This window comes from Muscardinus avellanarius, assembly GCF_963383645.1.
Source record: "Muscardinus avellanarius genome assembly, chromosome: 5".
Classification (NCBI taxonomy): Eukaryota; Metazoa; Chordata; class Mammalia; order Rodentia; family Gliridae; genus Muscardinus; species Muscardinus avellanarius.
The window spans coordinates 55049131-55070798 of NC_137790.1; positions in this window are offsets into that span (position 1 = coordinate 55049131).

Here is a 21668-nt window from a genome sequence, read left to right on the forward strand (position 1 = left end):
GAAGACAAAGGACCTATGAAAGTCAGCTGCATACAAACATGACTTATTGGCAGTTGGCTGGCAATAAAAGAAAATAGAACACCAGCCCAATGAAGTGCTTCTGAAGCTCTGGTGGCAGCTCTGCTTAAACAAAAGCACACGCCTTTACCTCCAAATAAAGGACAAGGGAATGACTAGAGAGATACATGTGGCTGGGTTTCTCCCAGATCAGGAACTCAGTGGGATACCCAGTTGATGGGGGCCAGCTGTTCTGAGGACACATGTGCAATTGACTTGTTATTGGTTCTTCCACAATGTGCAACAAGTTCCAGCAGAAGTTGATTTGGAAGCTGAGAGTACCCTTCTCTTTGGCGACCCAGATAAATTTACTAGACCTAAGGCTTCCACAGAGGGTTAGTAGAGGCCATCTCATTACAGTTTGGGGTAACCAAATGACTTTGGAAAGAGGACATTTGTCTCTTAAGCAATATAACATTTATATATTCCCCATAGCTGAGCATATGTTGGGGGTGGATGTGCTGCAGGGACTGACTGTACAAAAAACAATTGAAGAATCCCAGGTATGGGTGTGTGTGTAGTAAAGACTATTACTAGAAGACATTCCCATCATGTTCCCTTGCAACTCCCCCAGCCACAAGGACTGTGAATGTACAGCAATACAAGCTTCCAGGGAGGCATGAGAAAATTGGACAGATGAGACTGAAGCTAGAAGAGGCAAGTATAATCTTCCCATTTCAGCCCATTCAATTCTCCTGTGTGGTCAGTGCAAAAATCTGTCATCAGACTATCAGGAGTTAAACAAAGTGATACCACTCTTGAATGTTGTGGTAGCAAACATTACAGAGCTGATGGATGGTCTGTTTCATGAACTAGTACAGTTTCATTTTGATGTAGATGTAGCAAAGGCCTTTTTCTCTACTGATATTACTCTATAAAGTCAAGAACAATTTGCTTTTACCTGGGAAGGGCACCAATGAACTTTTTTGGTGTTGCCCAGGGATATTTGCATAGTTTTACCTTGTGTCATAACCTTCTGGCACAAGATTTGGCCTCTTGGCAGAAGCTCAAGACTGAATGGTTGTTTTATTATATTGGTGATGTTACGCTAACCTCTGATTCTCTTACAGAACTACAAGCATCTGTATGCATTCTCTGAGCCACTCTCCAGGGATGGCAGTAGACTGTCAATGATGACAAGATCCAGAGACCTGAGTATTTTGTCAAGTTCTTGGGAATTGTTTAGTCAGGTAAGACAAAGGTTGTACTTGAAACAGTAATAGATAAAATATAAGTGTACCCTTGATTGGTAAAGGTCAGTTACAGATATATCTGGGTCTTTGGAGTTTCGGCAAATGTTCATACTCCACTTAGCTAGGCTTATGCACCCCTTAAATTGCCTTGTTCATTAGGAGGCAGCTTGGGATGGAAATCCTAAAATAAAAACTTTATTGCTACCAAGAGGGCAGTGGCACAGGCACAGACTCTGTGGGTAGCAGACCCTTCCCTTTCTTTCCTGTCAAAACTTAAATGAATGACGCAGCTCCAGATGGGGTTATGGCAGAAATAAGGTGTAGAAATAGTCCAAAGGATTTTCTCACAATTATGAAAAGGGACAGAGATGCACTACTATCTTTTTGATAAAGATAGTGACAGTATATGCTGCCCTCTCGGTTTGTGAACCCTTTACAGGTATTGGGTCAGTGATGGTGCAGACCACCTATCCTGTGGAAGGCTGGCTGAGGTCCTAGACTCAGACCCCTCTGACAAGGATAGCCTAAAGGCCCACCCTGACCAAGTGGAGAACATACTTAGAGCAACAAGTATAGTTTCCTAGTAGTCCTTTGAGCAGTTACATACACTGCTAGGGCCAGTACTTTCTGAGTGACAGCCCCTTCAGAACTCACAGAAGTGGGAAATACCCCAAGACTCCATGAAGAAAGAAAACCCCCTATACCTGAGAAAGTATAGTATACTGATGGCTCTTATCATGGGCAGCCACAACATGAGCAGCTCTGGCTTTACAGCCCACCACAGAGACATTTTGATACAAAACTGGTATCAGACTCTTTATTCCATAGACTGAGCTCTGGACAGTTTGGTTGTTGCTAATGAAGAAGAATGTGCCCTTCCATGTTTGTACAGACAACTGAGTAGTCTATTGTGGACTGACCTTGCAGCTGCCCTGATGGAAAGCACAAGATATGTTAATGAGCATCACCTGTTGCTGTGTAAGAATATGTGGAAGGACTTGTGGAATTGGGGCCTTTGGGAAGGAGCTACCATACACCATTTTCCCATGGAATAGGTCTTTATAGACCCACTGGAAATGGTGATGCTGACACTTTAGCACAAGTTCAGGCTCTCCAAGTATACCCAGAGCCATGGTCAGTAGTACTGTGGCTTCATAAGAACACACTGGTGTACAAAGCATGAAAGTGGGTGCCCATGATGGGGCCCAAAATGGAGATTGCCTCTAACCCATGGCCAAGAACAAGATGCTATGAGACAGTGTCCTTGGTGTGCAGAACACCATCCACAACAATGAAGGGTTTCTACAGTGCCAGGACAGTTGTCCTTAGGTACTCAACCATTACAGAAATGGCAGATTGACTATACTAGGCCATTGCTGAAGAGGTTGCTAAGAGTTGTTCAAAAGTAGCCTTTGGTAGTGGCAAGTGACTCATTTTCAGGCCTATACATACAGACCTGTGCTATGTACAATGAAATATACTGGCAATTGCATGTTCCCTACCTGCCCCAAGTAGCCAGAATGATTAAAAGCTTTAGCAGGTGCCTGAAAGTAAAGTTGAAGACCTTGCTACCCTCCTCCTCATCGGAAGAGAGGGTGAGCACAAGTGCCTGTGGAAGTGGAGCTTTTAAATGAGAAAACTCACTGCATTGGACAGGCCCTTTTAGATAAGGCAATAGCAGAAATACCCAGCACTTTGAAGATAACAGGCAGCTCAGAAGACTCCCAGATGCAACCAGAGGTGAGATATCAAGAGCTCCTATTCCCTGCACCTAAACCCTTGGCTCCAAGGCAATGAGATGTCTGGGAGTGACCATGGTTCATGCAGGTGACTCAGGGGCCTTGGGTTACACTCCTGTTGCCATGGGGTCTAAGACAGAAGGCCCAGTTGCAACTGGACCCTTGGAGAGCTGCTTGGCCCTGCCCAGTAGAGGTCACACTTTTTTCACAGGCAGAAGGCACAATTTTAAAAGATATGCAGGTCACGAGACTATAGCCTACTCTGTTGTATGCTGTGGAGGATGTTCTCAATCCCTTACATCCTACCCAGGGTACTTTGATGTGGTATCATTGCTCTAGAGTGGCCATCATTCCAGCCACTGTTCTCTGGCAAAATGAGCATGTCACTTGCATTCTCTCAGAAAGGGAGGATTTATCTATAGTGTTATTTTTTTTTTCTTTCTGCTGTCCTACTATCCAGGTTAATGCAAGTAACAGACTGTGTTCCTGAGCATACACATTTGCAAGATGAGAGAATACCTCTCATTGCTGGGTTTGCACTAAACTATAAGTGGAGGCAGCTGAAGGTCTTCCGTGATGATTTGCCCTCCCCCACTGCAGACAACTGGATTTCTTTACACACCTGGAACCACAGCAGCCCCAATACAAACCTGGAAACGCAGCAGCCCCTAATTGGATGAACAGTGCTTCACAATCAAGGATTTATTGTACTAAGACCATAATGATTCTCCTGCCCCTGCTGGGATATGCTATAGAAAATAGGTGGGGCTGGTTAATAAGGGAATGTGTAGAACTTCTCAGCCAAGAATCTTTGTATACAACAGTTGAACTGATATGTAGCCAATTGAATTCCTGAATGATTGCCCAAAGAACTATGTCAAAATGTCACTTGTTTGCCAGATACAAACTGGTGATGGAATGGGAAGAAACTAATAAGGACCAACCAAGCCCACTGATTTCCTCCCAGATGGCTAGCTCTGAGTTTGTTATTATTATGGCTGGCCATATCTCACTGCCAATTGAACATGATAATGTATCTGGGGAAGAACATACATATGAAAAAATAATTTATACTCTTTCCCATAAGCCTAATAATTGGGAATCCATATATTACAGCTGGTTTTGCATGCACAGAGCTGTGTGTTAGTTTTACCCATTGGCATTGATTATTCCATGGGATGGTACTACAGATGTGGAATTGCAGGTGGAGGCCTTAGTCCAACATGTTGCAGAAGCTTTAGATATATCCTGACAGGCACTTTGCCTTATAATGGATGAAGCACCCAAATGCAGAAGGTGATTTTGCAGCTAGAATAAATGTTAGATATGCTTACTACTGCTCTAAGTGGAATGTGTGCTCTTCTTCATATATATATTCCAGATCACCAGCAGGAGGTACACAAAGCTTTGGTGGAGATGGATGCAGAGGTACAGGCTATTCAGACCTTATAGTAAGACCTGCTTACAACCTGGTAGAACTCACTGGGCTCCTTATGGAGATGGATATTGACTATGCATGCCTGAATGGCTGGAGGATGATAGTTACCTATTGTGCCCTATATTGCTGTTGTGGTCTTTGGGCCCAATGCAATGCTCTCAGTCAAACCATGCACTCCTCTCCTGTAGGGCTGGAGTGTGGGGCACAGGGGAAGTACATGCTGGAGCTGGGCAGATGACCCCCCATCCTCCCCATTCCTTCAGTCACAGATGTACACTTAGCCCACACAGCTACAAATGTGTGCCCAGCCCCTACTCAGCCAAAGAAGCTGAAGATATGTACATAGTTATGTAAGAATTACTGGACAAAATTCAATCTGTGCACACCACACTGGCATGGATATGTGCCATTTTGCACAGAAGTCTATATTTGTTTGTAAAATAAAACTGCTGTTTGTTCTCCTCCTAATGGCAACTCCCCATTCTTTCTTTTCTCTGGAGATCTCATCACCAAAACCTCCCCTATACCCCTAATTGGCCTCTGAATACTAATAGTTTCCATTTCAAATTTTGTCTTTAGACTGTTATTTTCAGAGTTGTATCTTCCACTATAGCTCTCCTTCAAACTTATGAGATCTCTGAATTTGTCAAAATCAAGTACCATGATTTCGGTTACTAATTTTTGATTATAGGAAAAAGAAAACCTAAATATTATCTTTAAAGTAGAAATTGCCAGTCAGTTTATATATGTGTGTTGCAGCCCAACATAATGCTCCGAGAAGAGATTTTACTCTATTTGAGGTATAAACAATCCTTTTTTTATGTCTCTGCCAGAAAAAAAATGATCTATATCAAATACTTCAAATATATAAAGACAGGTAAACTTGGCTCCATATTTTAATTCTTGGGTAAACCTGCCACAGAAAACTTTCTCGTGTAACTAAAAGTGTGAAAAGAGAGTAAGAGGGCAGTGTTCAAGGGTAAGTGTGATAAAATCACTTGATTATGAGAATTTCTTGTGCCCAATTACCTACATACATAACACTGCCATCAAATAAGGGACTGCTGCTGCAAATGCCCAAATATAGTCTAATGTAGTAGATCATACTTAACTAAGATGAGTAATTCTATTTCCTGGTCATTTGTCCTATTGTGGGATTTATCTCACTAACTTGTATGCACTTTTCTTCACAAGGTTTTTTCCATATTTTTGTCACCAGGTACAATAAGTTTGATGTATTCAATGTAGTAAACAGGTGTAATGTGCTGTGGAAGTATGACCTGTGGACTGTCTTAAGATAAAGAACTAAAAAGTTAACCTACAGGTGAACATGCTGGTGAAAAAATACCATTGGTACTTCCATGGGGAAAAAATTGCTTTTTATGATCTTGGCTTATTGGTATTTTAAAAAATCATTTGCCATCTCATCTAATTGTTCCAAGTCACTAAAAACTTTCCTGATCTGACTTCATGTTTATATGTTTTTTAAAGCCGCTCCAATGGAAGTTACTTCCTGATTTATTAGGATATTCAAGTGTCATTCTGTAAGAACCATCTAATCTTTTCAATATTGAAATGGGGGGACTAAATTAAGTGAAAGGAATAACATTCAAATTAGCTTCTCAGGAATGCTATTACCAAGTGCAAAAATACTGGTATAAAAAGAGGAATTTGCCATCTAACAGTTGTATAGGGTAGAAGCCCAAACTCAAGGTGTCGGCAGGTCATAGTTTCTCTGAAACCTGTGGGAGACCTTCTTTGCCTTTATTGGACACTGGCAGGGTCTCTCTAGCCTTGGTTTCCCTCAGATTGTAGTTGCTTCAGTCAGATCACTGCTTGGATGTCACAATACATTCTCCCTTTCTGTGTCTTAATATGGATTTTTTTCTTCCTGTATCGCTTTTCTTTTAGGAACATAATATAGGGTCAAGGTGCCATGTTTTACCAACATAATATTATCTTGATTCCAATAGTTGCTTCTACAATGATCCTACTTCAAATAGGGTCTCATTATGAAACACTGGAACTTATAATATCAGAATAACCTTTTGGAGGATGTAACCTATATTGTCTCAAGATTTTGACATTGGTGTTCATTTCTCCAATTTCTTCAGAGATCCAGTATTGGGTTAGGAAAAAGGGTTACTTCAGGGGCATCAAATATGTCCTTTCTATTTTAATAATCTTCACCTTATTAGTCAGGAGTCCAAGAAAGTATTCTACTACTTACTGCATATACATATACATATACATATATAATATGAACTATACATTTAAAAACAAAGAAAATAACTTTGTAGTGTATTTGAAAATTTCTAAGGTCTGTTCTCATATAGATTCAGTTGAAATTCTAGTTATATCCTGGCCAAATGCCCTAAGCCCCCAGTCTGATTTTTCCAAATGGTGATGTTCTGGATCTTCAGATCCAGCATCTAATTACTGCCCTTTTCTAATTGGCAGAACTTTGGTAAGTGGCTGCAGGACCTTTGGAGGAAGGCTAAAGATAAACTTTACATTATAAACTTTTGGCAATGTCAAGGGGGACACATGTCTCTTGGCTAAAATTTTTATAAATAAGCCAGTCTAGAATTGCAACCTGTCTGGGAAGTGATTGAGAAGCAGTAATCATTATAGTGATAGCAATTCAAATTAAGATTGTGCAAGCCAGGCTTATAGATTTGATTTTAATCATTACACATATCTTCAGGGCAAAAGTCTTCTCTCCAACTATTGTAATCCATTGCCAATGATTCCTAATTGGAAAACATTTTAATTATCACTTTGGACTTGACTTCTATTACTCTAGTCATTTTTACACGATTCTAGTGTTGTCTTTTGTCTTTCTTCTTTCAGAACCAATGTATGGAGGATTGAAAGAGTGAGAGATTGAGAGACAGGGAGAGAGAGAGAGAGAGAGAGAGAGAGAGAGAGAGAGAGAGAGAGAGAGAGAGAGAATTGAGAAAGCTTGAGATTGCAAGGACTTGGCTTTTGTGGTTGGGAGCTGGCATGTCTGAAATCTGTAGGGAAGGCCTACATATTGGAAACTTTAAAGCAAGAGACAACTTTTCATTCCACATTTGGAATTTCTTCTGCTTTAGGGAACCTTAATTTTGCTTTTAAAGTTTTCATCTGACTAGATAAGGCTCACCTAGATTATCAAGGTAATCTGCTTAAAGTCAACTAATTATGGATAGTAACTCATTTACAAAATGCCTTTATACAAACACCAAGATTAGCATTTAATTAAATAATTATCAGTATTCAACCAAATACTATATCCTAATTAATTTGACACATGAAACTAACATTCTTCCATTTTGCATTCATCAGCTCAATGAAATAAGTGAGATCACTTGAATGATAGTGTTTCCTATCTTAATGCTGGCTTCCAGGAAACAGTCTCTGTGGAGCATCTCTCAATGATTTGCTGAAGAGTGTGGTCTTTGGGTAACCCACAGACATAGTTATAGGTTGGACCAGTAAGCTAGATAACAAATCTATCATTCCTATCTTCTTAAATCTTTGAAATCTACTTTATTCAATAAAAATTATTAAAAATGTTTGCATTAGTCCATATAAGACTATCTGAATTTAAAGCACTCCTAAGCCAGGCATGGTGGTGCACACTTGTAATTCCAGCATTTGGGAGACTGAAACCAGAGGATCACAGTTCATGGACAACCTCAGCTACTTAGTGAGGTCCTCTGCAACTTAGTTAGACCCTGTTTCAAAATAAAGAATAAAAAACAGGGCAAGGAGTGTAGCTTGGAGGTCTAATACCCCTGGGTTCCATCCCCAGATCTGGAAGGAAGGAAGAAATGAAGGAAGGAAGGAAGGAAGGAAGGAAGGAAGGAAGGAAGGAAGGAAGAAAGAGAGAGAGAGAGAGAAAGAAAGAAAGAAAGAAAGAAAGAAAGAAAGAAAGAAAGAAAGAAAGAAAGAAAGAAAGAAACTCCTAGTTTCTGGAGCCAGCACATTTAGTTACAAATCTCCGCAGAATGTTCACACATGGATAAATTTCACCTAGTTACATATTTTGGACCTTCTTTCCTACTTTAGGACTTCAGGATTCCATTGTCACACATCTTGTTTTGGTTGTTTCCAAATAAATGAATAACTCTTGAATATTTTACAGTTAGTATCCCGTCTCATATAGTTTTTTGTGGGGGTTATCTGGACTTGTTAGTGTCTGATTAAAAGCCAAGAGACAATAATATTGGAGATAGGATCTCATTGAAAATTGGCTACTGATTGCAAAACATGTGCTTCATGCATTGACTTACAGGATCTACAAAGAAGACCTGCCTCAAAGAGAAGAGTTCGTTTCTGCTGCCAACATAAGAAGATTGATGGGATTCAGAGAGCCAGAGAACTTACTGAAAGGTTGAAAATAGAGTTAGGGAGTTTAGGAGGGAGGTAAAAACACCAACTGAGTTATCTGAGACTGCTGCTTTATTCAGACCTGGCATGCTCCAGGGAGTCAGCCAGTCGTGGGGGAAGGGACCGATGGGCCATGTGTCTGGAGAGTTGTGCATAGTTCTGATCAGCCAGCTGAGTCACTTGGTGGATCGGAGGCACCAATGTTTTATAGGCATGCTGATTCTCTAGCAACATCTCGTGATGTTTGGAGTCTCGAGGCACCTGGATTCTCAGGATATCTCCACTTCTGGCTTCCGGGGTTCTGCCTCCTGTTCCCACTGGGAGATCACGTAGGGAGTGGGAAGGGACCCGACTTATCATCTTGGACTTTTGGTGATAATGGGTGGAGACAAAGTCTTAAGCTACTTCCTGCTGTCAGGGGGCATCTTAGAAGGTCCCCTTGGCCAGGAGAGGTCGGGTCCTCTGGAAGTGGGCAGGTGAGAGTATGGCTGCAGTGGGAGTCGGAGGTTACCCTGAACAGCTTGGTAATGCATGTTCAAGGAGACTTTAACAGACAACAAACTATTAAAAAAAAAGTCAAATCATGAGAGCAGTTCCTGGGAAAAGCAGGAGCCCATCAGCTATTGGCCCTTGCCCAGAAGGGAAGGAGCCCAGCAGCTGCTAGCCTTTGGAACCCTTCAAGATATGAGGTAGATTGTCACTGGATTTATTAATATATAGTAGCATTTTTCCTGAGAAAGACATACACCACCCTTTTAGCAGTGAGTATGTTTGGGTCATTCTGGTCAAATGAAAACATGCCATTGGGTCAGAAGCATCAGTAACATATTTTAGAGAGTTTAAATACTTATGGCTACTGGCATCTGGAGAGGGAGAGCATCGTTCTATATAAACACGTGGACCTGCTAAAATAAAAACATTAAAGAGAATTATGCTGAGCAAAACGAAACTTAGTGGGCCCCAACACTGTACAAGAGAATTTTTCATGAGGATGTTGTAGCAGAGCCCTTTTTAGACTTAGCCTGAGCTTCAGGCAGAGCAATTTTGTCCTGTAAAAGAGGGCCTGTAGTCCGTGAACAGGAGAGCTTGCTGTCAATCCCCTGTACCAAGATCAGAAAAAGAAAACTAGGACCTGAAAGGATGGAAGGACCGAGCAGGCAACCAAAAAGGAGATTGGTTTACCCGCTACCTGGAGAGTTACTCTGGGCTGGCAAGGAAGACAGAGGTTGAGGGATCCAGGAGCTGTCAGTCTTCAGCCAGGCTGAGTAGGGCCAGTGCCAGGGCCTGGTCCCTCGGTGAGACACCTGAGGCTCACCATTTTTACAAGGGAACTCACTTTTCCAGTGACCCTCCTGACCACACACCAGGCATGGTGTGGTTGGTGGATGTGACCTTGCCCCACTTGAGACAGGCTCCTGGAGGTAGTCATTGTTGCTGTCCTCCACCCCTGGGTGGTGCTCATCGCCCTTAGGGATGAACCATCACCACCTACCACAGAGCAACTACCAGAGATCTGCCTATTGGCAAAATGGGAGTGTATACTCCATCTCTACCTGGTCCTCTCTGAAATTAAAACTTTAAATGCTGTGTTAACCAGATCTCAGTATGGGTGTGAGGACCATCCTCAGCCTTTCTTAGTTTTTTCAAAAAGCCTCCTGAGTTGGTTCCTTAAGGGAGGATGGCAGGGGAAACAGAGTGGGTTAGAGTGGGAGGCTGTCCTGGGATAGGATGGTGGCTGAGGCAGTGAAGAGATCCTCAGAAAGTGGCACCTGCAACCCAGCTGGGTCAGATGCTGGCACCTCCCTGTCACCAAAAAATGGCAACTGTGCCTGTGACCCAGCAAAATTGCACGCTGGCGCAGGCCAAGATGGCAACTGCATAATGTCACAAGGTTGCAACTGTGTAACGTTATAAGATGGCAACCAAGATGGCAACTGTGACGTCACCAGGTAGTGACTATGTGCCATCATAAAATGGCAGCTGACAGGAAAATGGTGGCTGATGGAGAAGAGCATTTGGAGGGATGGGAATGGAGGAAAAAAAAGCCTGGACATAAACACTTAGGACCATTTACCAGACCACTTACAAGAGTTGTTAACCATTCTTGGGCCACTTCAACCCATTACCCAACTTGTATCAAGGCCAGACAGGAGCTCAGGGCATAAGTTCTCTGCTAGTTTGGAGGTTTGACTTCTCATAATTGGTTCGCAGGTGAAAATGAAGAATAGAAAACAGGTGTCCCCATTTTTCTGATCAATCATTCAGAAATGGGGATTAAGAGATCAGGAAAGATGTCTCAATCCCTTCTTAAAACCAAAGGATGGAGACCCCTGGAGAAACTGGACCCAGTAAGATGCTGGGTACCGGGCGGGGGTCATGCAGGGCATGCCAGCTGGGGCCCGGGTCACGGGACTCTGGGCCCCGGGCCAGAACACGCGTAGCATGCCAGACCCCTGGAGAAACCGGGCCCAGTACCCTGGGACCCGGGCAGGGGTCAGGTGGGGCACGCCAGCTGGGGCCCTGGTCGCGGGACTCTGGGCCCTGGGCCGAACTGCACGTAGCATGCCAGACCCCTGGAAAACTGGACCCAGTATCCTGGGTTCCGGGCAGGGGTCGCGCAGGGCACGCCAGCCGGGGCCCAGGTCGCGAGACTCTGGGCCCTGGGCCAAACTGCACGTAGCACGCCAGACCCCTGGAGAAACCGGGCCCAGTAAGATGCTGGGTTCTGGGCGGGGTCGCGCGGGGCACGCCAGCTGGGGCCCGGGTCGCAGGACTCTTGGCCCCATGCTGAACTGCGCGTAGCACGCCAGAACCCTGGAGAAACCGGGCCCAGCACCCTGGGACCCAGGCGGAGGTCAGGTGGGGCACGCCAGCTGGGGCCAGGGTCGTGGGACTCTGGGCCCTGGGCCGAACTGCGCGTAGCACACCAGACCCCTGGAGAAACCGGGCTCAGTACCCTGGGTTCTGGGCGGGCGTCGCATGGGGTACGCCAACCAGGGCCCGGGTCATGGGACCCTGGGCCCCAGGCGGAATAGTGCGGAGCACTCTGGACCCATGGGGAAACCGACCGGATTATAGTGCTACTGAGTGAGTGCCTGATCGCACTACCTCCTCAAACCACATATACTGTCTTCTCTTATTAAAAAAACAAAAAAAAAAAGGAAAAGAAAAAGAAAAATATTGGAGAGGAGTTAAGAAAGCCGTTATGGATGCCAAGACACTGGAGATGCAGACAAAACTTATCTAAATGCACTGGAACTTATGGAAAAATTCCCCGTGAAGGAGGACTGCTGTTTCTCTATATTGTTAAGAATCTTGGACATCACCTGTAAGGAGAGAGTTTAGCAGAGACCAAGGAGAAAGGTGGTGTTGAAAACAGTCTCCACGATGGCGGTGGAGACTTGTATTCAGAAGAAGCAGAAACCGGATCCTACCAACCTTATTTTTTTTGGAGAAATTACACCAAATGTCGAATGCTACCATCACGCATGCTTAGGAACACTGAACAACATTCAGAGTGGAAAAAGAGCCTGGGAAGGATTTGAAATGGTGGAGGCAGTGGCAATGGCAGTGGACAGTACTCAGGGGAGACAGAGATCTGATGCATTACACCTGGAACCTTTGAAGTAATGACCCCAGAGACAGTGATTGGAGCCTGCTGAGGGGTTAGGCGGGTGCCGGGGCCAGTGGCCGACATCGGAGCTTGCCATGAGGCAAGGCCGGTACTGGGGCCTCCAAGGCCAGGATAAGAGCCTGCCGAGGGGTTAGGCCGGTGCTGGGGCCAGCGAGGCCAGCATAGAAGCCTGCCGTGAGGCAAGGCCGGTGCTGGGGCCTCCGAGGCCGGGATAAGAGCCTGCCGAGGGGTTAGACCAATGCTGGGGCCAGCGAGACCGGCATAGAAGCCTGCCATGAGGCATGGCCGGTGCTGGGGCCTCCAAGGCCGGGATCGGAGCCTGCCGAGGGGTTAGGCTGGCTGTGGCCAGTGAGGCTGGCATCGGAGCCTGCCGTGAGGCAAGGCCGGTACTGGGGTCTCCGAGGCCAGGATAAGAGCCTGCCGAGGGGTTAGGCCGGTGCTGGGGCCAGAGAGGCCGGCATCGGAGCCTGCCATGAGGCAAGTCCGGTACTGGGGCCTCTGAGGCCAGGATAAGAGCCTGCCGAGGGGTTAGGCCGGTGCTGGGGCCAGAGAGGCCGGCATCAGAGCCTGCCATGAGGCAAGGCTGGTGCTGGGGCCTCCAAAGCCGGGATCGGAGCCTGCCGAGGGGTTAGGCTGGTGCTGGGGCCTCTGAGGCCGGGATCGGAATCCTGCCGAGGGGTTAGGCCAGTGCTGCGGCCAACAAGGCCGGCATCGGAGCCTGCCATGAGGCAAGGCCGGTACTGGGGCCTCCGAGGCCAGGATAAGAGCCTGCCAAGGGGTTAGGCTGGTGCTGGGGCCTCTGAGGCCGGGATCGGAATCCTGCCGAGGGTTTAGGCCGGTGCAGGGGCCAATGGCCTTCATCGGAGCCTGCCTTGAGGCAAGGCCACTCCTGCAGCCTCCAAGGCCGGGATCAAAGCCATCTGAGGGGTTATGCTGGTGTGGGGGCCAGTGAGACCAGAACCGGGGCCTCCCATGAGGCAAGGCCGCTGCTTGAGCCAGCGAGGTCTGGATCAGTCCACTGAGTAGCCAGGCCACTACTGGGGCTGTCAAGAGTGAGATCGGTACTTGCAACACAGCATGCACAGAGAAATATCGCAGAAAATATAAATCAGACGCTTCTCCTAATCAGCAATAACTAGGAGGAAAGGGGAAACAGGAAGAGGTTGAGCTATAGAAAGGGCCCTATAGTGAAGCAACTAATGTAACCAATCAGAGGGTATGTAATAGTGGCGGACGAGCCTCTTTAAAACGCAGGAGGTACATAAACAAATGTATCAAAGTTAATCACCAAAGAAGCATGGGATGGAGGGAGGAGGAGGGAATGGGATGGGGGCTGGATGAGGGCTAATTGGATGATGTGTGCTTGTATATCCTCTCAAGTCTTGTACTCCAATGTGATTGATATATGACTATAATGCACCAATTTAAAAAATAAATTAATTAATTTAAAAAAAAAAGGATGACCTGGTCATCTGGAGGGTGGTCCCAGTGGACCGGGGGGCAGTGGGTCACCAAGTACTTTGATTTCAGGGTCTCAGTGGACCGGAAGACCAAAGTCTGGAACCCACTAACCAAAGAAAGGGGAGGGAGCTTATTGGAGTGAAGTGTTGCCAGCCAGTGGCAGCTGTGGCAGAAGTGCTGAGAAGCTGCTGGGCTGCGGTGGAGCTGGGTCACATGGCACCTGTGCCTGGTATGGGTGGCACTGGAGGCTAGTGCGAGCAGAATCAAATAATGGGGTGTAACAAAATGTGTAAACAAAATGGCTGACAGGTGCTCGGCAGACGCTGAGTCCAGGCCACGGGACGCACCACCAGCGAGCCTGGCTCAGGGCAGGCTGAACAGAGTGGCAGCAGAGAGTGGAGCTACGCCTGCAAGTCAAGCCTGGAGTGGGTGGCTTTGGCGGATGTCGAGGCTGGGCCTTGCACCAGAGGTTCCAGCAGTGACCAGAGCCCAGCCAGAATGGTGGTCGTGGGAGGTCCAACCGGTGGGCAGAGGTCCTGACTAATGCAGGCGGTCGGCAGGCTGAGCAGTCACCAGCAGCCGCAACGCATACACTCCCAATGAGCCTGGCTCAGGGTGGGTGCAACTGGCAGCCTGGCGGCTGGTGGAGCCTACAGCGGCAGCACAGAGCCTACAAGCAGTGGCAGCAGTGACGGCAGGCGGAGCTGTGCCTGCAAACCAAGCACCAGCACGGGGCCTCATGGTCAAGCTGCTGGCAAACTGGAGAGTCTTGTGCTCAAAAAGAAAGAGAAAAAAAAGTGGGGGGGACCAAAACTCCTCCCAGGGCTGGCACCAGTTGAAAGGATGAAAATAAAATTAGGGAGTTTAGAAAGGAGGTAAACACACCAACCGGGTTACCTGAGAACACTGGTTTATTTGGACTGGAGTCCTCCAGGGAGTCCACTGGCCATGAGGGAAGGGACTGATGGACCATGCATCTGGAGAGTTGTCCATAGTCCTGATCAGCAGGGTGAGTCACGTGGTGGATCAGAGGCACCTATGTTTTATAGGCATGCCAATTCTCTAGCGACATCTGTAGTCTGGTGATGTTTGGAGTTTCAAAGCACCTGTATTCTCGCAATATCTCTGCTTCTGGCTTCCCAGGTTCTGCCTCCTATTCCCACTGGGAGATCACGTGGGGAAGGGGAGGGACCTGACTTATCACTTACATTCTTTTGAATTCACTTAAATAGTTTTCCTAAAAAAACACGTCCCATTATGGCATAAGACTCGATGAAGATATACTTTCATTCATGTCATATTTCAGAAACACACATGATCAGATCTGGCCTTTGAATTTTAGCCATATCATCCTGATAAGAAAATACTTTACAGCAATCACAAAAGCTCCTGGTCCTTGGCAATATCTCAAGCTAAGAATTTAAAAATTTCTTTCATCATTGTCTTCATCTCTCCTCCTTGTTCCTTCACTCCTCCCTCCTTTCTTTATTCACATCCTCTTCTCTCCCTTTCTTTCTCCCCTCTTTCTCTCTCCCATTCTTTTCCTTTTCTCATTCTTTTCTTTTTCCTGTCTTTCCCCTTCTTTCCCTCCTTTCTCCATTCTTTTCTTTCTTCCTTCATCTCCTTCTTTTCTCTCCTTCTTATTATCTTCTTCATACCCATTTTCTTCATTTTTGGTTTCTACCAAATTCCTTCCCTTCCTTCTCTTCCTCTCCTCTTTTTCCCCCTTCCTCCTTTTCTTTTGTGTCTGGTGTAATTGCATGCTGCCAGCGCAACTTTCAGTCTATGTATTCTCCTCTTTCCTCATAAAGTCCTATGAATATATATATATATATATATATATATATATATATATATATATATAATTATTGGTGCATTGTAGTCATACATCTTAATGAAGTACAAGAAGGTGGAGGCACACATCACCCAATTAGCCCTTACCCAGTTCCCACCCCATTTCTTTCTCCATCCCTCCTTCTCATGTTTGGCTTACTGACTGATTTAATGTTTGTAAATGTACATCATGAGCATTAGAGAATTTCCCTCTTCTCTCCTTCCAGCCCCTCAGGTTGCCTTATTTGCTCATCTATAGAATCTCCTTTTTTTTTTTTTGTCTAGAGTTCTTCCTATGACCCATTTTCTCCCTAGCTTTTGCATTTTAAGGAGAGTATCTGATTGACTATTTTTTGTGACTGATTAATCTCATTCAGCACATTTATTTTAGATATTATTGTTCCAACAATGCCCAGACTTTATTCTAGCTGATACTAGATGATAATTTAAGTAACTTTTGTCATTTTTATAGTACTTTGTATATTTTATTTTCCAATGGTATTTAAATAATTACTCTCTTTAGTCCAGGTCTGACAACCCCAGATGCTCACTCATTAGGTGTGAACTTCTTGCTCCAAATATTTTATAGTTTTGGGTATAGAAGCCACTCTACTTATATGTTTATATAACTACTTATATAGATATATTTTAAGTAATATATATATATATTATTTAAGTATCTTATATATAGATATATATAAGTAGTTATATATCATTTGAAGGACTTAAAAATATTTTAGGCTAATTATATAGGAATAATTTCTAGATATATACAGGACTGATTCACAGAGCATTTTTTCACTAGAGCACATCTCTAGAGCTAAGCTCAAAAATACCCCTGGGGCTTTGGATCAGGTTTCAGAATGTTGGAAATAAAAATCTATTATGAAAACGTCCTCTTAAAACTGAAAGGAAGAGATTGGATGTTAGAATATTGTTTGAGAAAATCCTCATTTTTTCACAAACTCTTCCTCTCTTAAGCTCATAAAATCTCAATGGAAATAAATTAAATGGGCAGAAATAATTATATAAATAGTTTAAATTATAAGAAACTCTTGGAAATAAAGATTTTAACTTTATATTTTTGTGAATAGAGGTTGAATTGAATAAGTCCACAATTTTTGTCAAAAGTAAAATTTTTTGATCTGCTTTAAAGTTGTTTTTCTAAGAGATTATCTTATATGTTTTGATGCCTAGGTGAGATTTTTGTGTAGTTAATAGCCTATAATTTCTAGTATAAGTTACAGGATACCTGGCCCTTTTGGTTTATCATTGTATTACCAATACCTCATAATTTTATCCAGACCAACACATAATGGGAATTTAAAAATAAATATTTTTATTAATGAACAAACAAATAACACTGCATATAAATTCTTCAATTTAACTATATGTTCAAGTCAATCTGTGCCCAGCAAGTACAAGACAGTATACTGGAGAAAGGACTGCTCTGGAATTTGCTGAGTTCATTGGTAGGGCACATGCTGCTCTATCAGCTCTGAGAACTGATTAGCTAAGCCAGGCTTCTCTACATCCTATATAGAAATATTGCCCATAGATCCTGCACATTAATCTACCTATATATCAATATATGATCATTCTTCTTGCAGGATCCTAAGACAGTTGTTATAGGATTTGTGGGACCTCTGCTTCAGAAGTGGACTCCTTCACTGGATCTCTGGCTTCCCAGTGGAATGGAGCATGTGTACACTGAGCCACAACTTACCTCACACTGGAGACTGGCTAAGGCAGATTAATGCTGATTAGAGAGGGTTAGAAGCTGTGGTGCTCGATTCAAGGAGCATCATCCAATATTTTGGCCTCTGTCTGAAAAGGAACAAAGAATGTATTAGTCAGTGATTCTCAACTGGTTGATTGCACACATTTGGATAGTTGTCAGTATATACCTGATTAAACTTAAACCTAGAACTCTTTCTCAAAACCTGCATGAGTTTGTTATTGATATTCATTAACATGATTATCTGAACCCTATAGCCTTTGGTTTATCATGTATTACCAATACCTCGTAATTTTATCCAGAGCAACACATGATGGGAAATTTAAAATAAATATTTTTATTAATGAACAAACAAATAATACTGTATATAAATTCTTCAATTTAACTATATGCTCATGAGCTGCCCCAGATGTTTCTGTGTAATATTATAATGAAATAATTAAATTATCCTCCTCCTTTGTGAGTAATATTCAAATGTAGATTTACGTTATTTTATTTTTATTTATTTATTAATTTTTTGGTGCTACTAGGGTTCCTGGAAGCCCTTCTACCTCCAGGCTACACTCCCAGACCTAATATATATATATATATATATATATATATATATATATATATATATATATATATATATGTGTGTGTGTGTGTGTGTGTGTGTGTGTGTGTGTGTGTGTATATATATTTTTTTTTTTTTGAAACAGGGTCTCTTAAGCTAGCGATGCTGGCTCCGAACCAGCACGATCCTCCTGTCTCCACCTCCCAAGTGCGGGGATTACAAGCGTGCGCCACCACGCCCGGTGCCAAATGTAGATTTACTTAAAATTTGCTTTGTTAAATAGATAAATATGTACCTTTTAGATCTTCCATGTAAGTCATGGGCCATTTTGTCACTCAACTTCAGATATTATACGCTCAAATACTAAATGCAAATAAATCTATTCTAGATCGCAATGAAGTAATGTTTCTCCCTTTTATTTAAATTAAAAAAAACTTTCACATTATTCACTTCTAAAAATAAAGTAAAACCACAAAAATGGGAAACTTGAATCATACTGAGTGTATTATTACTAAGATAAATGAGAAGTATTTTCAATAATTCTTCAATTGTGGAAAGAATCAGGATGCTTCCCAGTGAGACTCTGAAATTGAGAAGATAAAATCTTCTACCTTAATGACTTTCTGCCCCTCTTTCTAAATCAACCTGCTGATTTCATATCTACAGCTGAGACCATTGACTCATTTGGGCATATATAGCTACATTCTCTGAAGTCCTTCTTGCCTACCTATAAATTTCTATGATGTATAGAAGGCTATGAATTTCCTCAGGGAGGTAACAAAGAAATATAAATCAATCTAAAAATTAATTTCAAAAATATTTAGTGCAAAGAGTCAAAAGTCATGTAGAGCACAGGAATAGCTGCTAACAATACTTTTTTTGATTTTTAGTTTCATCAGATCATCACAACTTAAAGATTCTAGGTAAAATTCCAGGCACATTTGAAAAACATTCATCTTAGAAGCTAAATAAAAGTAAGTGAGTTTATGAATTGACATTATTTCCTGTGGTACTGCCCCCTCTCAAAAATTAAGAAACTTTTAAGTTGTAGAGAATCTATGAAAAACAGCTAAATTTAATAAAAAGCTGATCTAAAATGGAGGGCTAAGTTATAGTACAGTAGATAACAATTGCATGGAAATAATTTAACTTTTAGGTGAGGGGGTTCAATAAAATTATGAAGCCCTCTTCTAAACTAAAATCTGCACAAACACACACTCATACAAACATGAATGCACATACAAATTATGGATATTCATACAATTAACTGTATTATAGTGTTCACTGAAGTCCACCATAAAGTTCTCTGATTATAAAAAAAAGTGTTAGTTTACAAGTATGATAGAGTTAGTAAAACTCCCATTTTACATATGAGGAAAACATTCCTGCTTTGTACTACCACACTGATGGTTCTTGAATTGCTTTGTTCAGGATGTGATTTGTTCAAATCTATAAATCATATGCAGTTACAGTTATAGAGTAAAAGCCAAGATCTCTTGATTCTAACATTAGGGGTGCTATTTTTCTCCTACTTTGCTCTGTATGCTATATTATAGTCCCTTAAGCTACAGAAAACAAACATGTCTATTTGACTAGAGTTTCAAATAATAGACACTTTTATAATGTGTTTTTGTCCCTTCTGCTACTAAAGAAAACATTGATGGTTTTCAGTTGGAGACTCTGAAATTTAAAATGAGGCACACATGTAATTTTTTCTCTTGCATTATGCTGAAAAGTTATTGCACCCTACAGCAATTTGGAGGAGAGGGGCTTAGCCAAGAAATATAAAGTAAAAAGAACAAATAAGCCCAGAGGCAAGAAACATTTATTTGTAAATTTTCTATAGAACTTCTTTGTTGTGTAAACTTCTGAAAGAGCAGTGTAGAAAGCTGATCACTAGATAAAAGATGCTCTTTAAATACACTTAAAAATATAGTGCACTGAGAATTAAATCACCAGGCAGCTCCCAACTATAAGGCAAATTAAATGACAAATTACATTTATAGAACACATTTCATCCAGAGAAATCCCAGGGCACTTTATAAATGGATTAGAAAGCACACATCTAGGAATCAGCTCATCCACGACTGAAATACCGCTGCCTCTGGGGCCCATCTTGGCAGCTCTTTAACAAAAGACAACCATGCTGCCCTTGGAAAGATGCAAAGTGCCCAGACCTACCCACCTACATATCAGCTTTTGACTAGTGCCACAGAGCTGTGCACTACAAAACATGTTTTGTTTTGTTTTGTTTTTGGTGGTACTGGGGTTCCTAGAAGCCCTTCTACCTCTGGGCTACACTCCCAGACCTATTTTATATTTTATTTGGAAACAGGGTCTCTTAAGCCAGCTGAGGCTGGCTTTGAACTGCGCAATCCTACTGTCTCAGCTTCCCAAGCACGGGGATTACAAGGGGGTGCCACCATGCCCAGCTAAATAAAAATTTCTAGTAAATTATATTGGCATTAGCCATTCCCAAAATTAGGATGATTCTCTCTCCTAAAGTAGTTAATAGAGTATGGGCTTTGGATTCAGATGATCCTGGGGAAAATCAATTTGACCATTTACTAGCTATGTCACTTTGGGAAGTTATTTAGCTGTTTAAACTCTCAGTTGCTTTATACACATTCTTTTTTTTTTTTTTGTAGAAAATGGGATAATATAAAAACTTAGCCTGGTGCTCAAAAAATATCCAACTTTTTTTTTATTGGTACATTGTATTCATACATCTTGATGGGATAAAACATGGTGGAGACATACATGAACAAATCACCCAATTAGCCTTTACTCAATTCCATCCCCATTCCTTCCCCATTCCTCCTTCCCATGCTTGGCTTAGTGATTGACTTTGATATGTTTGCTTAAATACATCATGTGCTTTAGAGCGTTTTTTCTCTATCCCCTTTCCATTCCCTGAGTTAGGTCATCTTATTTGCTCATCTATAGAATCTTCTTCTTCATCTAGAATTCCTCCCGTTACCCATTTCTCCCTAGCTTTCACATATTAGAAAAAGCATCCAATTTCTTCTTTTTTTGTGACTGACTAACCTCATTTAACATAGTGTCCTCCAGTTCCATCCATTTCTCTGTAAATGATGAAATTGAGTTTTTCTTTATTGCTGAGTAAAATTACATTGTGTCCATATCCCACAATAATAATAAACTATGCATTTGTTTTTGGAGTGATCATCTCCTAGGAGCTAGATTCTATTCTCCATGTGGTGTAATTGATTGTTTATAGTTTGAACTGATGCCTTAACTTCAATTATTTTATTCTTTATTTCTTTCAGATTCTCTCTAAATTATTTTTGGAATTCCTATATTATTTCTACAGTTACATTCCTGATTTTACCTTCTGGAGATCTCTGCAATTCTTTGTTATCAGGTTCTGTTATTGTAGGGTTATGGTAGTTCATTGTTTCCTTGTTATTTTTTCTTCTTGTGACTTCAGAATTTTTTATTTGTTGCTTTTGATAGATTTCTCTAAGTTCTAGGTATCAGCTGGTATATCCAAAGGCAAGTTGTATTGTATTAAACAGTGAAGACTGAGTGAGGAGGGAAGTGAAGTCATAAATGGAAGAATAGGGTTGAATAGAATGAGAGTATGAGTTTCATAAGGTAGCATATACTAGAGATTAGAAAGAG